Genomic DNA, 27,816 nt, shown 5'->3' with positions numbered 1-27,816 from the left:
ATGGGATTTGTCTTTCCCAATGTCCTGATGGCTTTAGTCTGGAGTGGGGGTGGAGTCCACAAAGCCTGTATGAGATTAGCTCAGGACATCCTTTCCCCCTAACACCATTATTGAATCGGGATTTCAATAATGGAGCGGGTCCAGAGTCTGAGGACCCCAGGTGGGCTCTTTCTTAGTTCTTGTCTTCCACGAGGAAAGAATTCAGTGTCGAGACCAAAGTTACATAAAAGCAGGAGATTTATTGATAGATAAGAAGGATAGGAAAGCTCTGTGAGTGGAGAGGGGTCCCCAGTGGGTAGCTGCTGAGGGGGTAAGAAACCGGTGATTATGTGGGTATAGTGGGCAAAGAGTGGGGTTTGGTCTTTGGGTATCTCCATGTTGTGTTTCTTATTGATTGGCTGGGCCCACGGGGTCTCCTAGACTACCAAGATCTGCTAAGTTTACCCACATTACCTGGTCTACCTTTCCAAAATTAGCTTTGTAAGACAAAAGCACAAGATAAAGCATTTCACTCCTTACTGGGTCTTGGAGGTGTGCTCCTGGTCCACAATTGTTCTCCAATCAGATTGATAAATTGGACTTAGGGGTTTGGGCCACCATGTTCCTAACTGTCTATATCCATTTCCTAGCTTCCTCCATTATCATACCTAAGAAAGTCAATAATCATTCTACAATCACAATATCCTAGCCATATTTTAATTTTTCCAGTTGTCCCTAAAGATCAAATCAAGTTTGTGGATTCTAGGTGGAGGTTAACCTGGAAAATCCTCCTCACCTTAGCCTCTGGTTTTGACTATGACATTGATTTCTGAAAAGTCAGGAGATTTATAGAAAGTTGTACATTTTTCTGATCATCTGATTGTTTTCTAATGATATTCTTTATTTTCACTTTTAGGCTTGTATTCCCTTGAAATGGAAGTCAGGAGGCTGCGTTAAACATTTCTTTTCAAGAAAATTTCAGAGTCATCTCATGAAGATGTTCATATGCTGGGCTCTTCCATTACTCATGGCATTAAGGGTGATTGATGACTTGGTTGGGAAAGTGACAGACATAACTAGCGGGAGAAGTGTGGGCCTAGAAGCAGGTTGACTGGAGCAAAGTTTCCATAATAATGTTTCAATACTGTGAAAGCAAAAGGGGGAGGGAGAATTGAGGCACATAAATAAGGACAAAATATAAAAGGTGATTCCTCTCAAGCAGACCACAGGTTCATAAGCAGTGTGGCTATATGCTTGATCATGCGGGGCATCTTCAGAGATGTTGTGTGCATCATTGCATCTTGGAGTCCTCCAGGACAATCCCAGAAGTACTGCGCCTATACTTCTGGATTGTGCTACCAGTTACATAACTCTGGCAGCCACTGGGAAAGCCACAGTCTCCATGGGTTCTGCTGCATTGGACATGGGTCTCGGAGCTGCTGTAGCAACCACCCTGGTGGGTATAATGGCAGCCTTGCCTAAGCCAGAGACACCTATCATTGTGGAAGGGGAAATGACAGTATAAGGGCTGGAGCTTTACCCAGGAATCAGGGAAAGAAGGGGCATGCAGGGCAAATGCATCTGCAGGAGTGGGCATCCACTGCATCCAGTACAACAAGGAACATCCTTTGAAATGAGTAATGACCTGTAGGTGGTACTCTGTGTGGGAATAACAACCTTTAAACTTGGTTATTTCCTTTCACTCTCCTTTCCTGGTAGAGAAAATTGGTCCGTCTCAAATCCCTCACGAATAGTTTAATGAAATGCTGTTCAGACTGCTCCCTTCATGTTTGGTTAACAGCAATGATAAAGGTCACCCCCGATTCAAGGCTTCCATCTGACCTCTGGGTGCCAGGTCCTTGCAGGGCCTCCCTCCACGGCCTGGGTTGTATTGTGAGGCTGTTGATGTGTCTATTTCTCCAACCAGCTGTGAGCAACATAAAGGCAGGGTCTCCATGTTTATGGAATCAGTTGCTGCAACTGAAAAGAGGCCACTGAAAAGTACAGACTGTGCAGTATGGTCCTTGGTGTCTCGTCTGTTTGCCTTATTCAAATGTTTTCAGTAAACACATCATCCTGCTGACTACTAAGACTCCTCAAGGAGGCTTGACTCCAAGTGGGTAAAGATGTGGAGAAAACAGAGCCCTCTTACACTGCTCATGGGAGTAGAGACTGGCCAGCCTCTCTGGAAAGCAGTGCAGAGGCTTCTTAAAACATTAAAAATAGATCTTCTTTATTATCCAGCAATTCCACTCCTAGGTATTGATCCAGAGAAAACAAAAACACTAATTTGAGGGGATATATACACTCCTATGTTCACTGCAGAACTGATTACAGCAACCAAATCATGGAAACAATATAACTGCCCAATGACTGATGATTAGATTAAGATGTGGTGTACACAACTGAATACTACTCAGCAAAGAGAGAGAGAGAGAGAGAGAGAGAGGGAGAGAGAAAGAAAGAAAGAAAGAAAGAGAGAGAGAGAGAGAGAGAGAGAGAGAGAGAGAGAGAGAGAGAGAGAGAGAAAGGAAGGAAGGAAGGAAGGAAGGAAGGAAGGAAGGAAGGAAGGAAGGAAGGAAGGAAGGAAGGAAGGAAGGAAGGAAGGAAGGAAGGAAGGAAGGAAGGAAGGAAGGAAGAAAGAGAAAGCTGGCTGTTTGTGACACATAAATGACATAAATGGAACTAGAAAGGGTTCTGCTAAGCAAAATAAGTGAGAAGGAGAAAGACAACTATGGATGATTTCTCTCATGTGGAAGAAACAAAACATGCCCTAAATATGTGACAGCAGAATTGAGTGTGTCAGCGGGGAGGGAGGGGGAAGAAGCAAAGTGGAAAGCAGGAGATGCAGTAGATGGTTGTGGGGGCCTTGGTGATGAGCTTCATGCGGTTACATACATCTAAAGCGGTGTCATCATGTCTCTCTGAATCACATACAATGTTGTAAACCAATGTTACCTCAAAAAATAAACATTTTTAAAAAGACCTGTTTCATTAAACATTTTCAGTAAACACACCTTCCCTCTGCCAAGACTCATCAAGACCTGCTCCCTAGGTCACACTTCTTTCTGAGCCTTCCCTCCTTTTGTCAACACTTCCTCACCTGACCTCTCTGCCAGGGCCATGAGAGAGGCATTGAAAAAAAAATCAAAGAAACCCATTGCTAATGTATAAGTGGAGGCCATTAGGAAATGTTTGTTAAAATTTGAAATGTTTGTTAAAAAACAGGCACTTATTAAACTCTATTATGTGTGCCTAACACTGTTAGGGCGATAAGAGGTGAAGATACAAGTTCCTGTGTTCAAGAATATACTGGGAGACAAGATTTAAATACATAAAAAAAAAAAAAGTCCTTTAAGAATGACCCAAAGAGACCAGTAAATAATAAAATGAATTGAAGTGACTTATAAAGGTCATGTCACTGTTTCATCATCTATGGAATCAGAAGATTTGATGAGGTAATCCCTAAAGCTTCCTTAATTGTTCCAAATAAATTACCAACTAAATCTTTCCAGTTTTCTATAGTAAAATAACACGATACCATGCACACTCTGTACCAGGCACCATTGCTGGCAATTCCTCCTGCCTTCACGAGATACCATGCAGTGGCCATATTCATTTCATACTTGCCAGGTGTGTTAGCGCTTGACCAAGAGGTACCCAGGGACCCCCAAATTTTTACTCTACAGGGGTCTGGCCACCCCTGTTCACGAAGACAAAAGAGCTGACTTAAAGAAATGTAATGGCATTAGTGTGCATAGAGAGAGATGAGAAGGACTATTCCAAATAAAACACTCCAAATTACCCATTCCCTCACGGGCTAATGCCCAGCCAGAGTTGACTAGAATCAAGGCTGCTTGCTTGAAAGCTCGACAGCTTTTGGGGGAGAACCACAAGAAAGGGGTTCTGAAGTAGATCCCAGAAAGCTGGTACCAAAGGAGCCAAATCAAAGTAAGGACTGCCATTATCAGCTGCGCCCGGTGTCTCACCCAACATGTCTCTTTCAATTGTCTCTACATGTCTCTCCTGCATATGTCTCCTTCCATGTTCCCCAAGTCCCTAGTGCAAGTCCAAAGTCAAGAAGCAAGTGTGCCCTTCATGTGTCTCCCCTGAGCCCACCTGCCTTCCTCTGGCTACTCAGTTCCACCCCTAGTTCCCAGAGCTAGTCCAAGATCGCAGCAGATAAACAGGGGGAGGGAGAGACATGACACCTCCCCAAAAAGGAGGGAAGCTTAGAGATGTCTGACGGAGTTGGCATCTGACCGGAAGGCGGCAGGTGATCCTGTACAGACCGCAGCTGTGCCTCCATGTCTCCCCAGGCCTGAACTGGCTCCCCCTCCCAAATCCCAGGTGGTGCACCTGCATTTTGTTCCATTGTTATTTTCAGTTGTATTGTTTACTCTGTGGGCCATGGCTGCAGTATTGATATATTTGCAAGAGAAACAGGAGAGAGAGAGAGAGAGGCCTGCCAGCCTTCTGGCCCCCCAGCACCCCTGCCTGCCATGTACCTGGTTGCCACACTACATGTAAAAACTCAATAAAAGCCTGAGAAAGCCAACAAGGGCTCCAGGTCTCTCCTTTACCCATCTGCTTGCATCAGAGAGAAACTGCTCTGTCCCTTCCTGGCACTATATGCTTACATTCTGTTTTAATGGGAAAACAATGTATGATTCTTGAAAAGCTTACTCCATTTTCCATCACCCCACAAACTTGACCCTCTAGGTTTAAATATCTATATTTGCAGTCAGATTTTTTAATTTTTTTTGCCTCTATCTTTCTCTAGGGATTTGGTTTACTAGGATCTACAAATTTCACTTTTTAGCCCTAAGTCCACCACTGTATCACATTTTTCTCTTCATTTTCTCAAAATTGATGAGACAAAATATTTCACATTTTGTATATTTTCTACCTCTCTTAGTTTTGATTCCACAGCCTCTCTGGGAAGCTTTCCACATGGTGAGGTCACCCCTAAAATTTTGGATTCCCTGTGGCTGCTCAGTCTACTCCATTCTTCATTTTCCACTCAAGTCTATGAAGATACTGCGGGGGCAGAACTGAGGAACACGGACACAACTCAGATTAGGGACAGCTGTGCAATGAATTCCAATAAAAGACAAATCCGTGCTGAGAGTGCTGAGGTTCCAAGACAGAGTGGCATTGAGCTGGCAATAAAAGACTTCCAAGGAATTTGGTGAGTGACTTCCAGAAGTGGCGCCTGGGCTGAAGTGGAATGAGATGAATTGAGAGTGTGTCCTCTGATCAACCATCCCTGATTTCTTCCCTGGAATGAAATGACTGTGGTATTCCAGGTGCTGACAAAGCCCAGAAAAAAGTAGTAAATCAAAATTTTTTCTTAGAATATTCTCCCATGTTGGGTTGGACTGAGTGAGCAGCTCCATTTCATATATCACACCCAACTCTGCTGAAATTTCTGTTGTTTTTCACCCCCACAATAAAGCATGTCAGAATGCAAGTAAGCTTGACACCCCCCCACACAAGACTGCAAATGGGTCTGACTTCTTTAGAAGAGTCATTTATCTGGAAAGTGAGCCCTTTAATAGTAGGAATAATAAGTGTGTGATACGCACAGAGGTGAGTGTCACTTAGCAGTGAGAGGACAGTTGTGTTGTGCAACCATCCCAGGCCGGATAGGGCTTTGTCAGTTCTCTCAGACCATAAGATAATTTGGAGCCTTGGTTAGGTTTTGTGGTTTCTTAATGCTGAGACAGGGGATCCTACCAACAGGTGGGCAGGCAGAGCAAGAGAGACTCCAACTCTGAGAGAGGAAGAACAACAAATACTCTGCCCAGCCCCCTTTACAAGTCAAGAGCCCATAGCCACACAACCGGTACTTTGTTGCAAACACAGGGCCTGCCTGTTGCTTGCTGGAGGTCTAAATGTTGGAAAACACAACATTGCAAGGTAAGGGCTGTCCTTTGTGTGGAAGACAGAAAAATAGCATGATTTACTCGTTTTCCTTACAGTGTGTCAGGCCCAGGAGTGAACTCCAGAGTGTCAGGACCTGTGGCCCTTTTTCCTTTCCTTTTTTTTTTTTAATTTGCCAATTTCCAGATAATACCTCTTGAAGCATCCACTGGGGTGGTGAACTGCTTTTAACTTACATTCTTCCTATTATTCTGAAGGTGCATAGTCCTGGTTCTGAGCAGGGAGTGGGCATGAGGGTCACATTTTTGTCCCAAAACTAGGTGGAAAACAGTAATCACATACTTAGTAAAAAATAAGAGATGGTACTTTGAAAAGATTATTGTTTCCCTTGTTGTGATTAATAAATATTATTGACATTTAAAATGTTTTTAATTATTAAAAATGGTTATGTTAGGGGGAAAGAATGTCCTGAGCTAATTCCAATCAGGCTTTGTAGATGCCACCCCTACTCCATCAAGACACTGGGAACTACAAATCCCATGATCCCCAAAGGAAAGTTGCAAGGACCTAAGGGTGGAGTTAAGCAGCCATTTTCTCAGTCTGTAAATAAAACCAGCCTTGTTAGTGGGGTCTGGGGCACTTGGTTCCGGCCCTTGGTCGGGGGGATTTGGTCTCTGTGGGTCATTTGGGATTCCAGGTCGTCGGAACCAGTAGGATACATTTAAGAATTTATCCCCCTCTTTTCTCCCTGAGTTGTACATTTCCTCATTCCCTTTCCCTTGTAAATAAACCTTTGGTTAACCTTTTGTGCGTGTCTGCAGTGAAAGTCCCTTTTAAGTGCACAGGTGAGGACCCACAGTCAGTCAACCCATTTTAGAGCGGGGTTGCCCTGTAACAGTTATTCTGGTTTAAACCCCATTTCAAAAAAAATAAATAAATAAAGGGATTATGATAAGGTTACAATTATGGATTTGATAGGATCCTAGAGGAGAAAAGCTTAGATTGAAGGTCTCAAGGAAAAGAGCCAGAGGGGTCAGGGATGATTAACCAGTTGTTAAACTGCCAATGGAAGTTCCTGGGAATCTGGGAAAAGGCAGAAAAGATTATCATTTAAAGAAAACCAACCCAACCAACTCAACCAGACCCAAAAGCAATAAATTTCACAGTAATTTCAGATATCTGGGAGCAGAAAAGATTATCAGTTACAGAAAACCAACTCAGTGAGACTCCAAAACAATAAACAGAACAATGTATAAAATGACACCCCTTGCTCTGGCAACATGCAGATTTTGTCCCCAAGACTGCTCATCTGTGTCTATGCAGAGGTCTCTTTCTTAATAAACCTGCCCATTTCAGAATGTAGCTCTATCTGCCTGTGTCTATGCAGACATCTCTTCCTAACAAATCTTTAAAATGCAGCCTTTGCCTGTTTGTGTCTATGCAAATGTCTTTCTCCTTAGTAAATTCACCTTGTGTACCAAAGGGGACTCTATAAAATCTTTCTCAGGGAGATGGAAGAACCCCACACACCGAACTCCAACATCTGAACCCCATCAGTTTGAGGGTAATAGCCGAAATTTTCAATTACCCCCACCCCCATGAGAATATTCTTTAAAGGATCTGAAATTTGGCCACTACAATCAAGAGCAGCATTTAAGTGCCCTGATTTCAGGCCCATCTTGGGTCATAAGGAGTATGATGTAAATATTCCTTTGTGAGCTTGGTTCTGCATGAAGTAAAAAAATGAATTATGGACCCAAAGCAGATCTTTTGTGCTTCCATTTCATACAGGACATTAAGAGGCACTAAAACTGGCCAAGGACACTGCCCAAATAGTTTATCAGTCACTGTCTGATTTCTTCACCCAGGTGCACAATTGCAAGACTACTCAAGTTCAGAGAACAACAGTAATGGGATTTATTTAACAAACCAGGGAAAAAGAGTTACTACCCCCCAAAAATGGTCATTTACCTCACCCAAAGCAGTGTCTAGTGTCTTCAAGTCCTAAATACAAACACTCCCAAGATAATGTCTTCTCCCCACTGAGAATGAAGAGCACCTCTCCCTGAACAATAGGCCACGCTCCCAAGATGGCGTCTCCCGCCACTGGGAACCAGGAGCATGTGGCAGCCAGACTATAGGCTGGGATCCAATTCAGGCAGACAACAGAAGACACAACAGGAGATGCTCTCCAGAGATGCCAAGATGCCCCAGAACAGCACCAGAAAAGTGACACTCAAAACAGCATCTGCAGAAGCCAAACTGATAAGAAAATATATTATTGAGCAAATTAATATAATAAAGATTCCAGCAGAACTTCCAGCCCAGGTGCAATGAACACTCCAATGCTGGCATAATTAACAAGTTTGCTTACTTACAGTTCTTTCCCTTTAAAGATTCGTGGCCAGGGCCTCAGCACTCCTGTCTAAATGGAGTTGCATTTCAAAAGGGTCAGGTAGCCAGTCAAGCTGTTCTGTCTCTCCAAGGCCATCCTGGTCTGCTTCTTTCCTCCTTTGCCCATCCTCCCGCCCTTGTCTGGGGACTTTGCAGCAAATGGTTGTGCCTGCTGAAAACCGATGCTATCAATGGAAGAGAGTTATGTATAAAAGGAACTCTTTGTCTTTAAACTGGTGTTCAGACCATACGGGGCTACCGGGGTCTCGGGCCTCCCACATGAGTAATAAAGCTTTTCCTAACCTCACCATTCCTGAAGTACTGCTTATTCTTCCTCTGCCTGGGTAAAAGTCCAGACAAATGGCTGGACTTGACAAATGGCTACTCACAGCTCAGTGAGGCACCCAGCTCCGGGTCTTCACCTTCCCTGCCAGGCTGTAACAGGAGCAGAACTGGGAACAGTTTCAGTCTCTAGGCTACCTGTAAAGCCTCCAAACTTTTCCTCTCTGAGGTTGGCTGCTGTAGGCGTCTCCATGTCCTCCAGAGGCCCGCAACTGCCTTCTGGAAGATTGGCATGGTGGGGGCAGAAATCACTGACCCTGAAAACACTGAAGATCCAAAAACGCTAAATCCTGAACACCAAATGCACTCAATCCCCAACACTGAATCCTGTGGGTTGCTTCTGCAGCCCTAATATTTCTTATCAGTCTCCACCCAAAAAACTTTGTTCGAATTTTCTCTGGGGCTATGTATCCTCACCAGCAACACCCTCCAGAGGGCACCACCTGTAACAGTCTTTTCCTGATTAATTTGCCTTCCCTCTAAATACTGCCTTACATCAGCACTTCTGAACTGTCTTCATTTTTTTACTTGTCTTTTTTGTTCTTGCTTGTGACTTGATATATCCTGAAGATAGAAGACTTCTATTTCAAGCTGTGCTCCCTTGACTGATCCCTTTTTCACCCCTTAAAAACACACAAAATGGAGGACCAGTATAGGAAAACCTCAGCCATCTGGCCTCAGGATCCAAGGTTTCAAATTCTCACTGGGTAACTGGACAATGCCCATTGATGGAGCTGGTCTAGAAAAATTCTGACCTGAGCAAATGCTCTTCATTTAAATGCAAATTCAGGGGCCTCCCTGGTGGTGCAGGCAGTTGAGCACAGCACTGTGCTGTCCACAGCCTCTGCAGTGCCATTTGGATCCCTGCCAGCCTCAGAGCAATCCACATGGCGAGCAGACCTCTCCTGTCTCGCCCGCTGCTCCCCTCAGCAGTGTATTTCTGTCTGCCTGTTCTGCTTCCTGCTCTATCTCTGGTGAATCCTCTCACCCTCCTGCGCATCTGGACTGTACCCTGGCTCTTGTATACATAAAATAAATCTTTAAAACAAACAAAAAAAAAAAAATACAAATTCACAGATTTAAAAACCAGCTATCCCAAATACCTATCTAGTCAGAATTTACAATATTGCTCTACAATATTGTTGTTTCTTTTTAAAGCTTGTTTTTCCTTTTTTAAAATTTTTTTAAGATTTATTGATTTATTTATACAAGCACTGGGTACAGTCAGAAGCACAGGAGGGTGAGAGCGGAGAGCAGAACAGGCAGAATGATGAAGTACACTGCTGAGGGGAGCAGCGGGCGACAGGAGAGGTCTGCGCACCATGTGGGACCCTCGCCCCATGACCAGGAATTGAACCGGCGCGAGGCTGCGGGCAGCTTCGCAGCCCAGCACTCACCGCTGCGCCACCAGGGGAGGCCCATGCTCTACAATATTGTTAAAGAAAGGTGTCCAGCCTTCACTTCCCAAACACCTGATTTATTTATGCCTTTTCAATTTTCAAGATTTTTCAGTTTTATCTTCAAGCAGATCATCTTTAAAATTGTAAAAAGTATTTACCATATGTACTAATAAAAAGCATTTTGAAAATAAAAAAAAAAAAAGAAAAGAAAGGTGTTTTTTAAAAAATGGGCTTTCTCTATGGCATAATCACACCTTAAGAGCCCTGAAAAAGACAAGGCCAGGTGAAAAATGGGAGCAGCTTCCTAGGGGGGAGTATACCCAGGGCTTTCTCTATTCCCAGATGGAGGGGGCATTGCACATTCCCCCTGGAACTCAATGCTGCCAGCATCCTTGCACCTTCTAATGCTATCTGTAAACGTCTAAATGCCACAGATACTTACATAGATCTTTCCATTTTTAAAAGGGTTCCCTTGTTTTCATTTGCTCCTCATGAATACCTTTCTAGGGGTAAAGGAAATTGTCAAACTAAATGTCCAGAGTCCACAGAAGTCAGAGGAGCCAGGTTCTGAGCCTGCAGGTTCAGTGACCTGAGCAAATAGATATATACAGGTAAACGAGGTCCCTTTTCTTAAGAAGCTTAATAATCTAAGTGGGGAGAAATGCTCAAAATTAAAATAATGAAGACAATATAAGAATTAAATAAGAGAAGACTAGACGTGACACACTAAGTGTATTGTGACATGAGAAAGTTATGATTTTAAGTGTAATTAATAATGATCAACCCATAACTGAACTGAGATTCCAAAGTCACAGCTTAATATTCTGGGTTTTACTCAGATTCCTTCTGGTGTCTATAAAATGTCTTAAGTTTTGCACTTTAGCTATGGCAATGTCAGTCCTGTATTTGCAGATAACTTTGGGTCAAAATATTTTTTTAATGTGAAAATGAACATGAAAAGGTGGGGGCTAATCTGTCTTCAGTGTTCCAAAAAGATACACCCTTACTTCCTGGAATTGCTGAGAGAAGATTTTAGAATGCGGGGAGATGACTAATGATATCACACAAGAGGGATGTTTAGAAGGCAAAATAAAGAATGATACCAGTTAAAGTGGAGAGTGAGTGAGAACACAGAGAGGTCAACACACCCATAGTCAGGACTGTCTTCACCTGACACAAAAGCAGCATGGTGGGATAGCTATGTGCTAATAGGGATAGCAGATCATTTTAAAATTGGTATTTTTCCAAAACTAGAATGGCACTGGCCCATACCAGAAAACACAACGTTCACTCCCTCCCCTAACACCTCCTTCCTCCGAGGACTCACCTTTTATGTGGAGACTGTGTTCCCTTTCTTTATTTACAGTATCACATTGACAAAAACATACATGCATGGTAGAAAAAACTCAAATGTCCAAAAACTGATGAATAAAAAAAAAATATGAAGACAATGGAATGTCACTCAGTTACAAAATGAATGAAAAGTTGATAGATGCTCCAATGTCGATAAACTTCTGAAACGTGCCAGGTGAAAGAAACCAGACCATGGAAGGTATAAGTACATTCATGAGAAATGCCCAAAACAGACAAATTGATAGAAACAGAAAGTAAATCAGCAGTTGGCAGGGTCTAGCAGAGGGAGTGACTGCTAATGGGTGTTTTAAATACCCATCAATTGGAGTATCTTTTTGGGGGGATGAAAGTGTTCTGGAAGTAGTGGTGATGGATGTACAACTTTGTGAATATAATAAAAATCACACTTTAGAAGGATAAATAAAACACAGGTGTACACTGTTAGAGTTTTAGTTTAAATTTAAGGAAAACATGAGAGAACTGAATTGTATTAATTTGACATTTCCTTGGAAACATCAAAAATAGAATAAGCATAACAATTCACCAAAAAAAAAAAAAAAAAGGAAAAGAAACGAAGTCATAAAAATTGGTGAGATGGAAGTGAGTCAGATGATTCCCAACATACGCATGATTGGTATTCCTAAAGAAAAAAGAACAAATGAAATGGGAAAAGTGTGAAAGAAGCATTAGGTTGAAATTTTCTGAATTAATCACAATAGTAATGGGCATTTATTGAGCTTATACATGCTGGGCATAGTTTTCAGCACTTTACCTGCATGATCTCATTTAATGCTCACAGTAATTGAAAAAGGCACTTACCAAGTGAATAATTTGAATTATTAGGTACGGTTATCATCCTGTATTCATAAGAAAACTAAAGTACAGAGAGGTTCAGTAACTTGCCATAGAAAATAGTGCAGTCAATGGCAGAACTGAAATGAGTAACTTGTACCTGCAGATTTAAGAAATATAATGTCTCCAGGAAAAATTAATATAACTAAGTTATTCTGGTAAAGGTTACTGAACTTCACAGATTACTGACATGGATAGGCAGATTGGAATATCTATGAACACGACTTTAGTTTTCTCCTCAGCATGAACTAGGGAGAGAGTTCAAAAGACTGAGCAAGTAGAGCAATTCTGAGGAAGTGCTACCTAAGACCTTTAAGGTAGACACACTTGTTCTTTGAGTTGAAAGGCTGAAACTACTGCCATTTTGATACAGGGCAGCAAGGGGCACTAAACCTGCCAAGGACACTACCCAAATATTTTATTAGTCACTGCTTGAGTTCTTCACCCATGCACACAATTGCAAGACTACTCAGGCTCAGAGAATAACAAGGGTATTTATTTAACAAACCAGGGAAAAACAAAGAGTTACTGAGGCCAAAAAATGGCAGTTTACCTCACCTGAAGCAGTGTCCAGAGTTTTCAAGTACTAAACAGAAGCAGCTAAGATGGCGTCTTCCCACCACTGAGGACTCAGAGCTCCTCTACCAAACAATAGGCCGTGCTCCCAAGATGGCGTCTTCCTGCCACAGCTGACCTGGAGCACATGGCAGCCAGACTATAGGCCAGGTTCCAACTCACGAAGACAACAGAAGACACAATAGGAGATGCTCCTGGAGCTGCCAGGATGCCCCAGTGCAGCATCAGACAAGCAACACTCAAGACAGCAGCTGCAGCAGCCAAAAGACCCGACAAATGGCCCAACATGCCACACTCATGCCTGGCTCCTGGTTTTCACCTTCCCTGCCAGGCTGTAATAGCAGCAAAACTGAAAATAGTCACTTGCTACTTACAAAGCCTCCGAACTTTTCCTCTCTGAGTTTGGCTGCTAGAGGTCTCCACCTTCAGATGCCCACAACAGCCTTCTGGAACATTGGCATGGTGGAGGCTGAAATCACTGACCCTGAAAATGCTGAATCCGAAACACTGAATCCAAAATGCTGAATCCTTGTGCAACTGGTGGCAAAGTGGGGCTAAAGTCAAAAGACTGTTAGAGGTGATGGCCCCTGGAGGGTGTTGCTAGTAAAGAGAGAGCCCCAGGGAAAATACTGAAAGTGGTGTGGAGCCAAGGATGATATAAGTGACTCCAGAAGGGGGCTCTTGAGCAGTCTCTATGGAGCAGTCTTTGTAGCATTTGGGGTTAGCGGATTTGGGCCCCCTTTTCAAAGGCTATTGTGGCCTGGCAAAGAAGACGGGAGACCCGGGAGCCAGGCATCTCACTGAGCTGTGACCTGGTGGAAAAGGCAAAGACCCAGAGCCACATGTCTGTCTTGTTGAGATGCGTGAGTGTGGCTGCTAGTCGGGTGATTTGGACGCTAATGCTTTGAGTGTCACTTGTCTGGTGCTGTCCTAGGCCATCCCAACAGTTCATGGATCATTTCCTGTTGTGTTTTCTGCTGTCTTCGTGAGTTGGAACCTGGCCTATAGTCTGGCTGCCACAAGGCCTCAGTGGCAGGAGGATGCCATTTTAACTGCTTTTGTGCAGGACTGAGTAACAGTGGACGCAACTCTGGCTAAGGTAAAGGCCATTTTTGGCCACAGTAACTCTGTTTTTCTCCTGATTTGTTAAATAAATTCCTTTGTTGTTGTTTCCTGAGCCTGAGTAGTCTTACAATTGTGCAAGGGTAAAGAACTCACACAGTGATGAGTAAACTGCTTGGGCAGCGTCCTTGGCCAGTTTAGTGTCCCTTGCTGCCCTGTATCACTTGGATGCTAAATCCAGAACACCGAATCCTCAAATGCCAAATCTGAAACAGTGGATAAACTGCAGCTGCTTCTGCAGTCCCTTATATTTCGTATCAGTTGCTCCACCCCAAAACACGATAATTTTTAGCACTTTCCTTGGGGCTATTTATGCTCACCAGCACCCAGCTGTAACAGTCTTTGACTTCAGGCACCGGTTTCAATTTGTGCTTGAGGTTTGCCACCTGAGAAAAACTTTGCCTGAGTTAGCAAATCCTAGGATAGAGATGGCTGGGCAGCCTTGGGTAGTGTGCCACCCTTTCCCAGGACTTGGGCATGAGGTGATACGATTGGTCCAAATTGGGAGGAGATGAAGAGCATACTCATGAAGTAATTGGGAGATGAACTTCATGAGGTGTGTTGATCTATTGAATCCTGTGGAAGACTTGTGAATTTCTGGCATAAGCAATTGGTTGGATGGTAGAGTCAAGTTACGAGGAGAATGCTGGAAGAAGCCAGGGGGATCCTGTGAGATGTGCACAATGGACTCTGTCAGAAGCTGCTAACAGGTACAAGATGAAAGGATACAGAGTGTGGTTGTTTTCTTATAGGCCAGAATTATAAAATGTGTTTCAGGATTAAAAGGCACATGACAGATGGCAAATATACAAACTGACTTTTGTACCTAGCAGATTTTGGACTAAGATCGGTACAAAGAATACTTGCCAGAATAAGAACTGTAAATCATAAAATATATCTAGTTTATAAATTGAATTCAAAACACTTGTCACCAAAAAGAATGTCTGGAAAAATATAGATCTGAAAAAATTATGTTTGTGAAGGTGGTGAAGAAGGCATTGAAAAACAAGGTAATGTTTTTATGTTACAAGGTAATGCTCAACCGGTGGCGCAGCGGTTGAGCGCTGGGTTGCGAAGCTGCCCGCAGCCTGTGCAGCGCCGGTTCGATCCCCGGCTGCTCCCTGGCCACCGGAGGAGGGTCCCACATGGCGCGCAGACCTCTCCTGCCGCCCGCTGCTCCCCTCAGCAGTGTACTCGGTCCTTCTGCCTGCTCTGCTCCCCGCTCTGGCTCTGGTGAATTCTATCACCCTCCCGCGCTTCTGACTGTACCCAGTGCTTGTATAAATACAAACAAATAAATAAAAAACAAAAACAAAAACAAAAAAACTTCAGTCCTTTTTTAAAAAAAAAAAGAAAGAAAAACAAGGTAATGGTTACATTTTTAAATAACAGTTATTAAAACTGTAACCTACACTCTCTGGAACAGGTGCCAGCATAGATAGCTACCAAAGCAGAAAGGAAAGCCCCAGTTCATAGAATTCATAGAGATTGTAGATTAGTTAGTTACTTGGTCTTTGGTTACCTCTTCTCTAGTTGGAGAGGATGGACCCCTATGTGCTTTGCAATTAGGTTTGGTGTTTGAGATAAGGAAGACAGAGTGGGGAAGGTCATTTTCTTGATGCTCTGATGGAAACCTGAAGGTGCCGTGGGAGAAAGGGCCCACCTCGTGTAAACAGTCCCGGATTCATATGCAAGGGTTCAGTTTCCCTTGGCCAAATGAAGCCAAGTGAGGTCAACCCAGAATCCAAATGAGGGTTTAGGATGTTCTGCCTGCTAGTCCACCAGGTGGAGTAACTATACAAAAATCTCTGGCTTACTCTAGATGTTTATTTTGAAGGCAGAGCGCGTGCAGCAAGACCAGACTTCTGCAAAGCCCAAAAACAAATAGAAGGAAAGCAACAAAGTAGGAAAATATCTGCAACATAAGTAACAGTATTTTACCTTATATTCTATAAAAAGTTCTTATTTTATTTTATATATTTTTACATCATTTTTCATTTTTGCACAATGTATGCTTTTTCATCTTGGTTATATTCCATATACAATTCCAACCCCCATTATTTTGACCCTAGTCCTTCCTCCCATTCCCCCTCCCCCCATAGTGTGCCTCTGATTTTTAGTTGCTTGTTGATTTTGATTTTTGCTTTATTATAATTAATCTTTTTCCTAGTCCCTTATTTAGGTTTTCTAAATTCCTGCTACGAGTGCGACTATCCAGTATTTTTCTTTTTCTTTTTGGCTTATTTTGCTGAGGATGATCCCTTCCAGCTCTGTCCATGTTACTGCAAATTGCATGTTTATCTTTTTTGACTGCCAAGTAATATTCCATCCACTGTGTGTATATATCACATCCTCTTGATCCAGTCATCTATTTTTGGGCATTTGGGTTGCTTCCTAGCTTAGCTATTGTAAATAGTGCTGCTATAAACATAGGGGTGCAGGTGCCCTTTGGAATTAATGATTCTGTGTCCTTTGGGTAAATACCTAGGAGTGGAGTTGTTGGATCGTATGGCAGCTCCATTTTTAGCAGGTTGAGGAAACTCCACACAGCTCTCCATAGTGGTTGGACCAGTTTGCACTCCCACCAGCAGTGCAGGAGAGTTCCTTTTTCTCCACATCCTCCCCAACATTTGTTGTTGCTAGTTTTTTCATATGTGCCATTCTCACTGGTGTAAGATGGTATCTCATAGTTTTGATTTGCATTTCCCTGATTAGAAGTAAAAAAGTTCTTGCAAGTGAATGAGAAAAAAAATGAGTCCAAGTGGGCAGAAGATCTAAGTAGGCAATTCACAAAAATAATGCATAAAACATATTTGATTTATTAGCAATAATGAAATAAAACAATAATGCAAAACCATTGGTCTATCAGATTAGCAAAGATGACAAAAAAAGATAAAACAGGTCTGGCAGAGCATAGTGAGAGGACCTTCGCCATTACTGGTGTCAAAGTAGTTAAAATGTACCTATCTTTTGACAACATGCCTTAAAAACCTTCCACAATGACATTCAGGTGCAGGATTTTATTTCAGGATTTAGCTACAGGCAATTCTTCCAAAGTAAAAAGTTAGTAACTATCCAAAACAGGATAATTATGTTGCATTTGTATAATGGACTACTACAAGTTCATTGAAAATGTGCTAGCAGGGGCTTCCCTGGTGGTACAAAGGGTTGAAATGCAGCTCTGTGAAGGTATTAGCTCTACTGCAGCGCCAGTTTGATCCCGGCCAGGGAGGTGACTGTAGGGGCAGGAAGGGCAGAGCTGGTTCTCTATGCTCCGAGCAGACCAGACTGGTAAAGGAGAGTCCTGGAACCCTCGGTGGCTTTTTCAGGTGTTTATTGAGCTTTTACATGTAGTGCAGCAACCAGGTACACGTCAGGCAGGGGTGCTAGGGGGTCAGGAGGCTGGCAGGCCTCCCAGCCCTCCCAACTCTTAACTCTTTACTGGGCTCTCTCTCTCCAACCCCTCTCTCCTCTCTCTCCTCTCCTCTACATACATATATAGACCATCCAGTATTTGTCTCTGTTGCCTTTCGTCTTCTAATTTCACTTAGGATAATCCCCTCCAGTTCCATCCATGTTACTGTGAATGGCAAGTTTAACTTTTTATATATTATATATATATAGATATACACACACACACATATATATACACACATATATGTATACACACACACACAGGGATATAAATGCACACACACACGCACACACAGAGACAAACACCAAGATGCAGAATAGATTTTGTTGGCTATTGTAAACAATGCCATAATGAACATGGGAGTACGGGTTTCCTTTTGAATTTGTTTTGTATGCTTCAGGTAGATACCTAGTGAGTCCCAGGGCAAGTTAGGGTTAATTAGGCAGCTTTAGGGACAGTGCAGGCAAGGACTTTGGGAGAATTAAAGATGCTTCTGAGATAAGGACAGTAAATTCTAAGAAGTGCTAACCAAAACATACTCCAGAGATGAGAACAGAAAGTCCAGGACTAAACAAAATCAGTAAAACTTGAAAAAATAAGACTTTGAATAGGAGAGGTAAACTCTAAGATAAGAGAGAAAAAGTTTAAATATCCCCTAGACACAAACCCATAATGGTGTCTTTTGCCCCTCCTTGGCAATTCTGCCTTAGAGCCTTTGATTTTGGTTTTTTTTTTCCTCTAAATAAACTTTTTCTTTTTTTTTTAATGTTCTTTTTTTTAAACATTTATTTATGCATACAAGAACCGGGGTACAGGCCAAAAGTGTGGGGTGAGAGGATTCACCATAGACAGAGTGGGGAACAGAACAGGCAGACCAATGAAATACACTGCTGAGGGGAACAGCGGGCGTGGCAGGAGAGGCCTGCGCTTCATGTTAGACCCTTGCCGGTGGCCGGGGATTGAACCAGCGCTGCAGAGGCTGCGGGCACTGCAGCCCAGTGCTCAACCACTGCACCACCAGGGGAGGCCCACATATTTTTTTTTTAAAGATTGATTGATTGATTGATTTATACATACATACGTACAAGCACTGGGTACAGTCAGAAGCGCGGGACGGTGAGAGAATTCACCAGAGCCAGAGCGGGGAGCAGAGCAGGCAGAAGGACCGAAGTACACTGCTGAGGGGTGCAGTGGGTGGTAGGAGAGGTCTGCGCGCCATGTGGGACCCTCCTCCAGTGGCCAGGGAGCAGCCGGGGATCGAACTGGTGCTGCAGAGGCTGCGGGCAGCTTCGCAACCTAGCGCTCAACCGCTGCGCCACCGGGGAGGTCCCCCACATATATTTTTTTTTAACTGGTAATTAATGTGAAGGTAAAAAGACAGGTCAGTAAATTCTAAATTCACAGAATTAACCTTAAACCTATCATTAGTAAATAAGCAGATCATAAAGTGCTAACATTTACCATAAATTAACTAGATTTAGTTTTTCTGCCATCAGAGGGAATAAAGACTAAACTAGAAACTGAGTTACAGAAGATAAAGTTACAATTCAGGAATATCTCTCTTTGAACTGTAAAATCTGTACCTTTTACATATGTATACAGAGAAACTATTTGGAAGAATATCCACAAAATTTCAAAGTAGGTCCCCTCAAGCAGGATGGGATTAGAGGAAAGGAAGAAAATTAATCTTTTCTTTCTTTTTTAAAGATTTATTTATTTATGCATACAAGAACTGGGGTGTAAGCCAGAGGTACAGGGGTTGAGAGGATTCACCAGGGAGAGTGGGGAGCAGAAGAGGCAGAACTACTGAAATACACTGCTCAGGGGAAGGTGGGGGGCACAAGAGGTCTGCTGTGCCATGTTGGTTGCTCCCTGGTTGGCTGGGGATCGAATTCATGCTGCAGTGACTGGCGATAGTTTAATAAGAAGAATCATGGGTGAAATACCAACTGGGAGGTTGACAATGGCAGCTATTACATTGATTTGTACTTTGACTTAGCTCCCTTTGTCTGACTTACTGGGCACCTTCTGCCCCTTTCTTATGGTTCCCTGTCAGGTGCTTTGAACTTGTCACAAGTGTCCAGGCCTCAGTGGCCCCGCTTTGTATCAACCATGTTTGGCTGGGCACTTAACCACTAGGGGATCGGTAACTTTGGGTGTTTTATTGTAAAATTATTATCCTTTCTTCTTCTCTCTCACTATGCACATTAATCCTATTAAAATTCTTTCACACTGAGTATGCTTTGTCTTCATGCGACAATGGCAGAACCCCTTTAGAACATACAAGTTTGAGGGTCTTGGTGTACCCCTCTTTCTGCACAGCATCATTCCAAGTGAAGTGGTGAACAACTGTAGGGTTTTGTGCAGATCCCTTTGGCTGCTGTGTGGAGACTAGACTACTGGGGTCAGGGTCAGGAGAGAGTAGAGGTACCTAGTTCTTCACATGAAGGAAAAGTGGCTCTGGGGGTGCTGAGACATTGGATGCTTAGATGTAGTTTAATGGTAGAGTCAACATGTTTTCCAGACTGACTGGGTAAAATATGTGAGAAAGGAGCACAAGAATGGCTCCTTGGGGTTTTGGCCTGAGTAAATGGAGTTGTTATTAACTCAGATGAGAAAGATAGCTGGGCAGATTAGGTTTTGGATAGGAGAAAGACTGAATTTATTTATTTATAGATGTGTTTATGAGTGTAGAAGCAATATAAAGTTTGTTTTAAGAATACTAATATTATGACATCTTTCCAAATAAAAAAATTATTTCAAGACTATAGACTGTTTACTGAAAGTCTAGCAATCTGGAGAAACCTGGATAGAAGACATGCCAGAAGACAGGAGCCAAGGTTCCAGTTTTTAAAACAGGGTGGGGGAACAAAGGCTGCAAAACTGTCCACAGTCCTGACAAGATTCTACATGTCAACAAGAATATGACATATGAACTTCAAAAATTAGTAGCTCCTCTTAAATTCAGCTTGAAGTGAAGAGCAAGTCAGATTAATGTATGCACTAACAAAGCCCAATCTTTCTGTGTGTCTCCTTTACTACTCATACAGAATACTTCTAACTTGGGTTTCTCTCCCTCACTAAACAATTCTCTGTAACACCAGCTGGTTGCCCTACACTTTAACTCAACCCTTACTCTACTAGAGATAGCATCAGACCACACAAGTTAAGGGATCAATGCCACAAGACTTCCCCAACTTTAGATGGCAACCACAAGTAGTAGATCCTCAGGTTACCGACACCATGTGCCAGCCTAGCTTATAAATCAGAGGATCTCATGGCCACTTAATGCTTGGATTTGATGATTTGCTACAGAGGCTCAGAAAACTCAGTGACACACTTATGTTACCATTTTATTAAAAGATAAGATAAAGTTATAGATGAACAGCCAGATGAAAACATATACAGGGCAAGGTCTGGGAGGGTCCCTAGCACAGCTTCTATCCACATGCAGTTAGGGGTGCATCACCCTCCCAGGAAGGGGCTGTGCTTACTGACCTGAAAAGTCTCTGAAACTCATACTCTTAGGGTTTTTATGAATGATTCTTCAATACATAAGAATGCTTAATCATCAATCTCATTTTTAGCCATTTTCTCAAAAGAATGGGTAATGGGACTGAAAATTCCAAGCTTCTAAGTATGACTTGGTCTTTCCAGCAACAAGTGGTCATTTAGGAGTCATTCAGGCGCCTACCCAGAGTCACTGAATTACAAAAAAGACATTCCTATCACCCAGGAAATAACAGGTTTTTCAGGAGCTCTGTTAGGAATGGTGGTCAAAAACCAAATACTAAAACAAATTATTTAGGAAATCCCAAGGGCTTTAGGAGCTCTGTGCCTAATAAGAAATATTTCTTCTTATAAATCATAATGCCACAGAAGATAGGTCAGACAATCGCCTGTAAACCTCTCTGCTGCTCAGTAACCTTTTAACTATGGTCCTGACCTGTGGATGTTGATACTTGTAATTCCCAAAGTACATCGATGCCAAAGGGCTGTCCTAGTGGGAAGGCATTCATTTTATGTGCACTGTCACCCCTTCCCTTCTTTTTTCACATCCAGGAAGTTCCTGTAAAAGCAAGAAAAAGCATTAAACCAAATAAAACAACTTTCATCTGGTACTACTACTACAGAGCTCTCAGTACAGCAATGGAGAACACAGGCGCTGGTGTTTTCTGAATGTGTTCGCGCCAGGAAACTGGATCCGGAGGAGAGCTGCCAGGATCTTTTTCAGATCCAGGTCTCCGGCCGCCGGACGGTTGCTAGGCGACCTTTGGACAGATGGAAGGGGCGGGCTGCTCAGCGTAGACTCCGCCGGCTCTTCGGCGCTCTCGCCCCGCTCACTTCCGGCCTAAGTCCCGCCCAGTCAGGGAGTCCAGCGTCAACACCAACGACGGGAAGGCGTCGCGACGCACGCGCCCTTCTTTCCCCAGCGGTTTGAAGTGAGGCGCGCTCCCGCTCGCGGTCGTGCTTTGCCCCGCCCCTTCTTGTACTGCAGTTGCTTTCGCTCCCTGCTCGGTTCTCACCCACGTCCAGTTTGCCCACACGGCAGCTCCAGCCGCCTGGACAGGGACTGTGGAAGAACCTCAAGTCTTGCAGCCCACAGCCGCTCTCCCAGGTGGCGACGGGTGGAGGGCCGTGGAGCAGATTCAGGCGGGCTGGGGGGTGGCGGTTGCCTGGGCGCACTTCCGGAGGGCGGCCGGAAGTGGCTCCAGTGGCTAGTGGGAGGGGGAAAGGAGCTCCAGGGGGAGGGCAGGACCGTTGGGGGTCGAGGGGGTGGGGCCTGGGCCGGCAGTGGGGACCCGGCCTGGGGCCTAGACTCGTACCGGGGGCGGGCCGCGGCTCTCTGCCAAGACAGGGCGGGCGGGAACCAGGTAATAACCCAGCACAGATAGGGTGAGGGTCGTCCGGGCGATAGAGGGGTGGGGGTTAGAGTCGAGGGAGGGTCCTGGTGTCATCCCCTTACCAGGCGAACCCGATCTCTGGGTTCCTAGCAGAAGGGTGGGAGGAGTTAAATTCTTGGCGGGGGAAGGAGGGGGGGGTCATATGAACGCCACGCCCCTACAGGAAGGGAAGGGTGTGTGTGCGTGTGCGTGTGTGTGCAAATTTATAAGGGAGATAGGGGTGGGCTCCCAATTGAGAAATTGGAACTCTGTGGGGCTATTGCTGGCAGGATTCGGGCCTGTGACATTCCAGTAGAGTGCTTTGCGGAGTGGCCCTGGGAAGGATTGGGAATTATATCCCTGGCACAGTTTGGCAGAGATTGGGAATTATATCCCTGGCACAGTTTTAGAAGCAGAGGGGAAGGTCAGGGTGAAGGGAAAGAGCAAAGAATGCATGTGGAAGGTGCCACCACTAAGTCTGGAATAGATTGTTTGGTTGGGAGTAGACCTGGCTGATTAGAAAGCATTGCCTACCCTAAGAAGCTTGGGAGATACAGGACGATTAGCTTGTGACACTAACAAGAGGGCAGTAGGATGTTATTTTCCGTATTTTTTAGAAGACACTTCTTCATACACAGTCATTGGTTACTTTTCAGTAGTGAGAACAGATGTGATTCTTCCTTTATCCTGAGCAATATGTGTGTATACATATCAATAAGGTGTAAGGTTTTGGGATGTAGTATTGAGTGAAGTGTTATGAAGTGTTTAAGGAAGGGGTTTTGAAGAAAGTATTGTGAATGAATCCAATTTAGATAGGGAATCTTAGGAATTAATCCATTTGGGTGTGTAATAGGTTAGAAAGTGTCATAATGTTCAAATATTCTGCAGGTTAACAAAGAAATCAGCCTCCTGGGCCATGCCAGTACTAAGGCCTGTTTCTTCTCATGAGCCCCAGCAGAAGACAGAGTGGCCAGCCCTCAAAGTGGATGACTTCCCCTCCCTGAGCAAGAGATGGGATAGTACCTGGGATCTGCCGGTCACCAGACTCTGGGCTTAATAAGCCAGCTGAATGAAGGGATGTAACAAACCCCTGGGAGGGACGTTGAAACTGCAGTGGGGGGGAGGGGACTGGACATCCCCCTTCCCCCCAGACTCCTCCCCCTCAGAGTCCACTCAGCCATGGACTTTGGACCTGGATGAGAGGAGAGAAGCTCCACTTGGTGTTTCTGGGATTTTCAGTTTTGGAAATAGAGTGCTGGATGGGGGTTTGATGACCACCAGGGGAGCAACTGAGAGAAGAGAAAAAAGGTAAGGTTCTTGTCTCATTTCCCAATTGGTGTCTTGCTGCTCATGTGCAGAAAGTATTGAGTGGGACAAGTCTAGGGATCCAGACTGGCAGAGTACTCTGATGAGAACCCTTGCATTAAGGGGTATTTCAGGAAACTTCACTTTCCCTTCCCTCTGTCCTGGTGCAGACTTGTTCCCAACCTCTCCTCACCCAGGCAGGAGGAATACCTTGTAATGGATTGTGAGCAATGGCAACTGGGACATTAGGCTATGAAGAAGATGATATGGGAGGAGCCTATGAAAGGAGATTGGATTAAATTACTTATAAGGGCTTTTTCAATACTGAGATAATAGGGTTCATAGTCAGTTTGGGCTAAATAAGACTCAGCAATGGATTACCCAGACAGAGGCAAGCTGCTGTGTTTCAAGGAGCTATCCGAATAGCCTTGGGAGTGGGATAGGAGATAATCTCCTGAATTTCTCTCCCTGTCCTTAACATGTAAGGGATCTTAGGCCATGACATCTCAAAGAGTAGAAGAACAGTGCACAGGTTTGGGAATCCGGATTTGTGTCCTAGTTTTGACTTTCTTAGTGTGCAACCCAAGATATGTCTCTTCACCTGTAACATGGGGATAACTGATTTTCTAAGTCTCTGGCAGGTTAATACAAGAAAGAAATGAAATGATAGGGTTTTTTAAAAATATTTATTCATTTATACATACAAGAACTGGGGTACAGACCAGTGGGGTGGGGGTGAGGGAGGGGGTGTGAGAGAGGATTCACCAGAGACAGAGTGGGGAACAGAGCAGGAGGATTGACTGAAATACACTGCTCAGGGGAGCAGCAGGCGAGTCAGGAAAGGTCTGCTTCACCATGTGGGTAGCTCCCTGGCTGGCTGGGGATCGAACTCATGCTGCAGTGGCTGCGGACAGCTTCATAGATTGTGCCTTAACCCCTTGCACCGCCAGGGAGGCACTGAAATGATAGTTTTTTTTTTTTTTTTAAGTATTTAGTGCATGCACATATAAACACTAAAATTGACACTGCTTGAAATGCATATATAATTGTTACATAGAGAGAAGCTCTGAATTAGGAGTTCTATTCTTTTCCTGAATTAGTTGCCGCCTAAAGCCTTGGAAGTCCTTAATTAAAAGCCTGTCCTGAATTTGTCTCATTCTTTGCTGTTAAGCAATACCTGGAATCACCAAGTTGTGGGAAAGATGCATCATCCAAGGAGTACTGAGATTGAGAGATTTTGCCACTTTGCACCCTTGGCTCCAGGGCTATCCAGTGAGCTTGGCTAGCATGCCTCTTGAAGAACAGTGTGGGAGAGTGAAGTCTTAAGGGCTGACTGGAAGTCTGCTTAGGAGATGAAGCTCCAACTCTTGGAGTGAGTCCTAGGCCTTTCCTTGCTATGCCATATCTTCCTCTTCTGCTCTTTAAGATGATAGTTTTTTTCCTAAAGTGCCCAGACTTGTATTGTGTCAGTTTTTCCTTATCACTTTGTTGTGAGGAAGAGGGAGCAGAGATTATTTCCCCAGTTTGTTATGTGAGGGGAAGCTACAGAAAGCCAGAGCTGGAAGGACTTGCCTAAGAGTGGAGTGGCAGACGCAGTGATCACCTGCCCTCTGCTGTGTTGCTTCCGTAGCAGCTGACCTGCCAAGGCCTTCTAGATTCACTGCAAACCACTAGGAAAGGGAACTCAGTGCCCTGTCACACACCCTTTCTTGTAAGACATTTCGTCCTTAGAGTGTGCCAGAACTCTTCTCCTCTATCACTTCTACTGCGAGTACTAGTCCTGCCCTCTGCCTGACCCTCTACAAAAGTCCTTTTAAGATAACCATTGGCCCTCCGATGGGAGCACCTTCTCACAAGGGAACCAGGGTGCCAGAGCACAGCAGGAATTGAGTGTCGACCACTTAGCCAAGACCAGTGAGAGATTTAGCCGTGTGTGCATGTGTGTGTGTGTGTGTGTGTGTGTGTGTGTGTGTGAACTGAATTATATACTTTCGTCCAAAAGGAATCATAAGTAGCTACCCAAAAGTTGTATTTCACTTATATAGTTAGGTTATTGTTCAGTGATTACTGTGTCAGTCTTTTCTCACTTTTTTTTTTAATCTTCATGATCTCTGAGTTTTCTTGGGGAGTGTGGATGTTGGGGGGAAGATAGAGGGGAAAATAGACACAACTTTGATTTAAAACTTTGTTTTTATTTGTACTGGTGGTTTCAAGCCAAGATCTGTTTTCTGTTCAGATCATGAATTCATTCCAATTGTAAAAAGTTTCAGGGTACTTTGGGCATGGTATGTGGGAGGGCAATTTCTGGAATAATTTTTCACCTCCTTTTTCTTGTCTCTCCAGCCTTATTTAGGGTGTGATAGAGGTAGAGAGGATACAGTATTTTCCTTGCTTATCCAGAGCTTCCTATTTCTTCCATTTCTACATAATCTAATCCCAGTTTCATTCCCAGAATCTAGGCACCTGGCTCCATATTTCTTTTGCTCTTCTTTTTTCTATAAACCCTCCCCATGTAACTTCCATCGAGAACTCAGAACCACTTGTGGCTGGCCAATTTGGTATCATCACCCTGGCTTCTTGTCTCACAGACCAAATGTTTTCTCTTGCTTGTGTCCAAGAACTCAGCCCATCCAGATTCTCTAACCAGGCCCTTTTTTTGTGTAATAGTCCTCTTGTAGTTGGGAAATTTCTACTCTTAGATCTTCCTGTGAGCTTGGAAATTTAAACAAAGGACTATAGTGATGTTATAGAGCAACCCCGATATTAAACGGGTTCCTGGCTGTGGGTCCTCACCCGCGCATTTTAAAGGGACTTATGAATACTCTACTACACACACACACAAAAGGTTAATAAAAGGTTTATTTACAAGAGAAAAGGAAATAAGGAAAATGTACAACTCAGGGAAAAAATAGGGAAATAAAGTCTTTAATGCGTCCTACCCGATCCGAAGACCTGGAAACCCAAAGTCACTCTCAGAGCTGGCCGGACGCTGCGAGCTGGCGGAGAGCCAAAATGGGGGATCCCCCAAAGCCCACGTGTCTGCCTTTTGTATCCACCTGGCTGCTTAACCCCACCCTCAGGTCCCAGCCACCTTCCCTTTGGTGGTGATGGGATTTGGAGTTCCCAGTGTCTTTGACTTTGACCTGGGGTGGGGGTGGAGTCCACAAAGCCTATATGGAATTAGCTTTGGGACATCCTTTTCCCCCTAACAGTGACAGGGTGTGACTTAACTTATACCTCCCCTCCCACCACTGCCACCATGCATAATCCTGTTCCCAGTTGAACTGCCTTAGATGGAGAAAATGATTAGATATGGGAATCTGACATCTCATGGGCTAGTTGGTCTCCCCACCTTTCAACATTCCACTGTAACTTTTGTCCTGTAGAGCGATGTTAGCTTCTGTTCTTGGGATCTACAGACCAGTGGTTCCCAACTTTTTATACTTTTAGGAATCTTTTATTATTTTCTTTCTTGCGTTGATATGGAGTGTGAGTGTGTGGGCCTCCCACATCCCCTCATCCTCACAAACCCACATCCTCAGAGAGGAAAGCCTTTAGAAAAAAGGCAGCTATCCAGAGGCACTGGCTACAGGCTGGCACATGAACTTGGGTTTGCCTCTTCTGCCACAGTCCACATAATCAGCTAAGCTGAAGACCTTGGACACACACACCCTCTCTCTATCCAACTTCACTGATGTGCCAGCTTTTCTCTCACTCTACTTCTTAGGACCTCTTCACGCTCCAGCTGCTTCTACCAAGATTTCTCTGCTGCCCCACTGTGTGTCTGTCACACAGAACATACTGTAACAGGGTGGTCCCCAGGAAAGGGGGAGGGTGGGGCGGGGAACCTCCCCCTTTCCTGGGGACCACCCTGTTACAATACTGGACAAACATACTGTATGCGTGTTACTGGACACACATACATCTCAAAAAGGCTGTGCCATCAAAACTCTGTGATGGGTGGGAAGAGTGCTAGCTTCGGAGATGGAATGCCCGGATCTAAAACAGGGTCGTGATCCTCACTAGGTCTTGTGACCTTCAGCTAGTTGATACTTACTTGAGCCTCAAACTCCTACTCTGTAGCCTAGGTGATAATTCATACTCAGAGGAGCTACTCAGAGTGTTCAAGGAGAGGATGAGGGAAGGGTCCAGCATGTGGAGGCCTATGTGCAGTGTTGCTTCAGCTCCTCACTTCCATACAGGGACCTTTAGGGCATGCCCTGCCTTTTATTTCCCTAGAATCCTGCAAAATTCCTGGTTTCATGTAGAAACAAGTTAGTGAGCAAAGTTAGTCAGTAACCATATGCCA

The 27,816-nt window shown here is 44.1% G+C and overlaps 2 protein-coding genes across 11 annotated transcripts in view; both read left to right on the top strand.

Annotated features, from left to right (window-relative positions):
• Positions 1–2,532, top strand: part of ZFP62 (ZFP62 zinc finger protein) — a 37,018-nt gene extending 34,486 nt beyond the window's left edge. For all 3 annotated transcript variants that reach the window (XR_008550402.1, XR_008550404.1, XR_005123234.2), the window contains one exon: positions 896–2,532. The gene's annotated coding sequence lies outside the window, so the exon portion shown is untranslated. The remainder of the gene's footprint in view (positions 1–895) is intronic.
• A 19,160-nt stretch (positions 2,533–21,692) lies between these two features.
• MGAT1 (alpha-1,3-mannosyl-glycoprotein 2-beta-N-acetylglucosaminyltransferase) overlaps positions 21,693–27,816 on the top strand; it is a 46,059-nt gene continuing 39,935 nt past the window's right edge. For 5 of the 8 annotated variants that reach the window (XR_008550408.1, XR_008550406.1, XR_008550407.1 and 2 more), the window contains exons 1-2: positions 21,693–21,937; positions 23,091–23,510. The gene's annotated coding sequence lies outside the window, so the exon portion shown is untranslated. Of the gene's footprint in view, positions 21,938–22,110; positions 22,194–23,090; positions 23,511–27,816 lie in introns of those variants that run through there. The other 3 variants (XM_037498392.2, XM_037498398.2, XM_037498393.2) reach the window with 3 other exon arrangements.

This window comes from Talpa occidentalis, unplaced genomic scaffold, assembly GCF_014898055.3.
Source record: "Talpa occidentalis isolate TD23 unplaced genomic scaffold, MPIMG_talOcc4v2.1 talOcc4.9, whole genome shotgun sequence".
Lineage (NCBI taxonomy): Eukaryota > Metazoa > Chordata > Mammalia > Eulipotyphla > Talpidae > Talpa > Talpa occidentalis.
The sequence above is the reverse complement of the archived record's forward strand: the minus strand, read 5'-3'. Positions and strand labels throughout refer to the sequence as shown.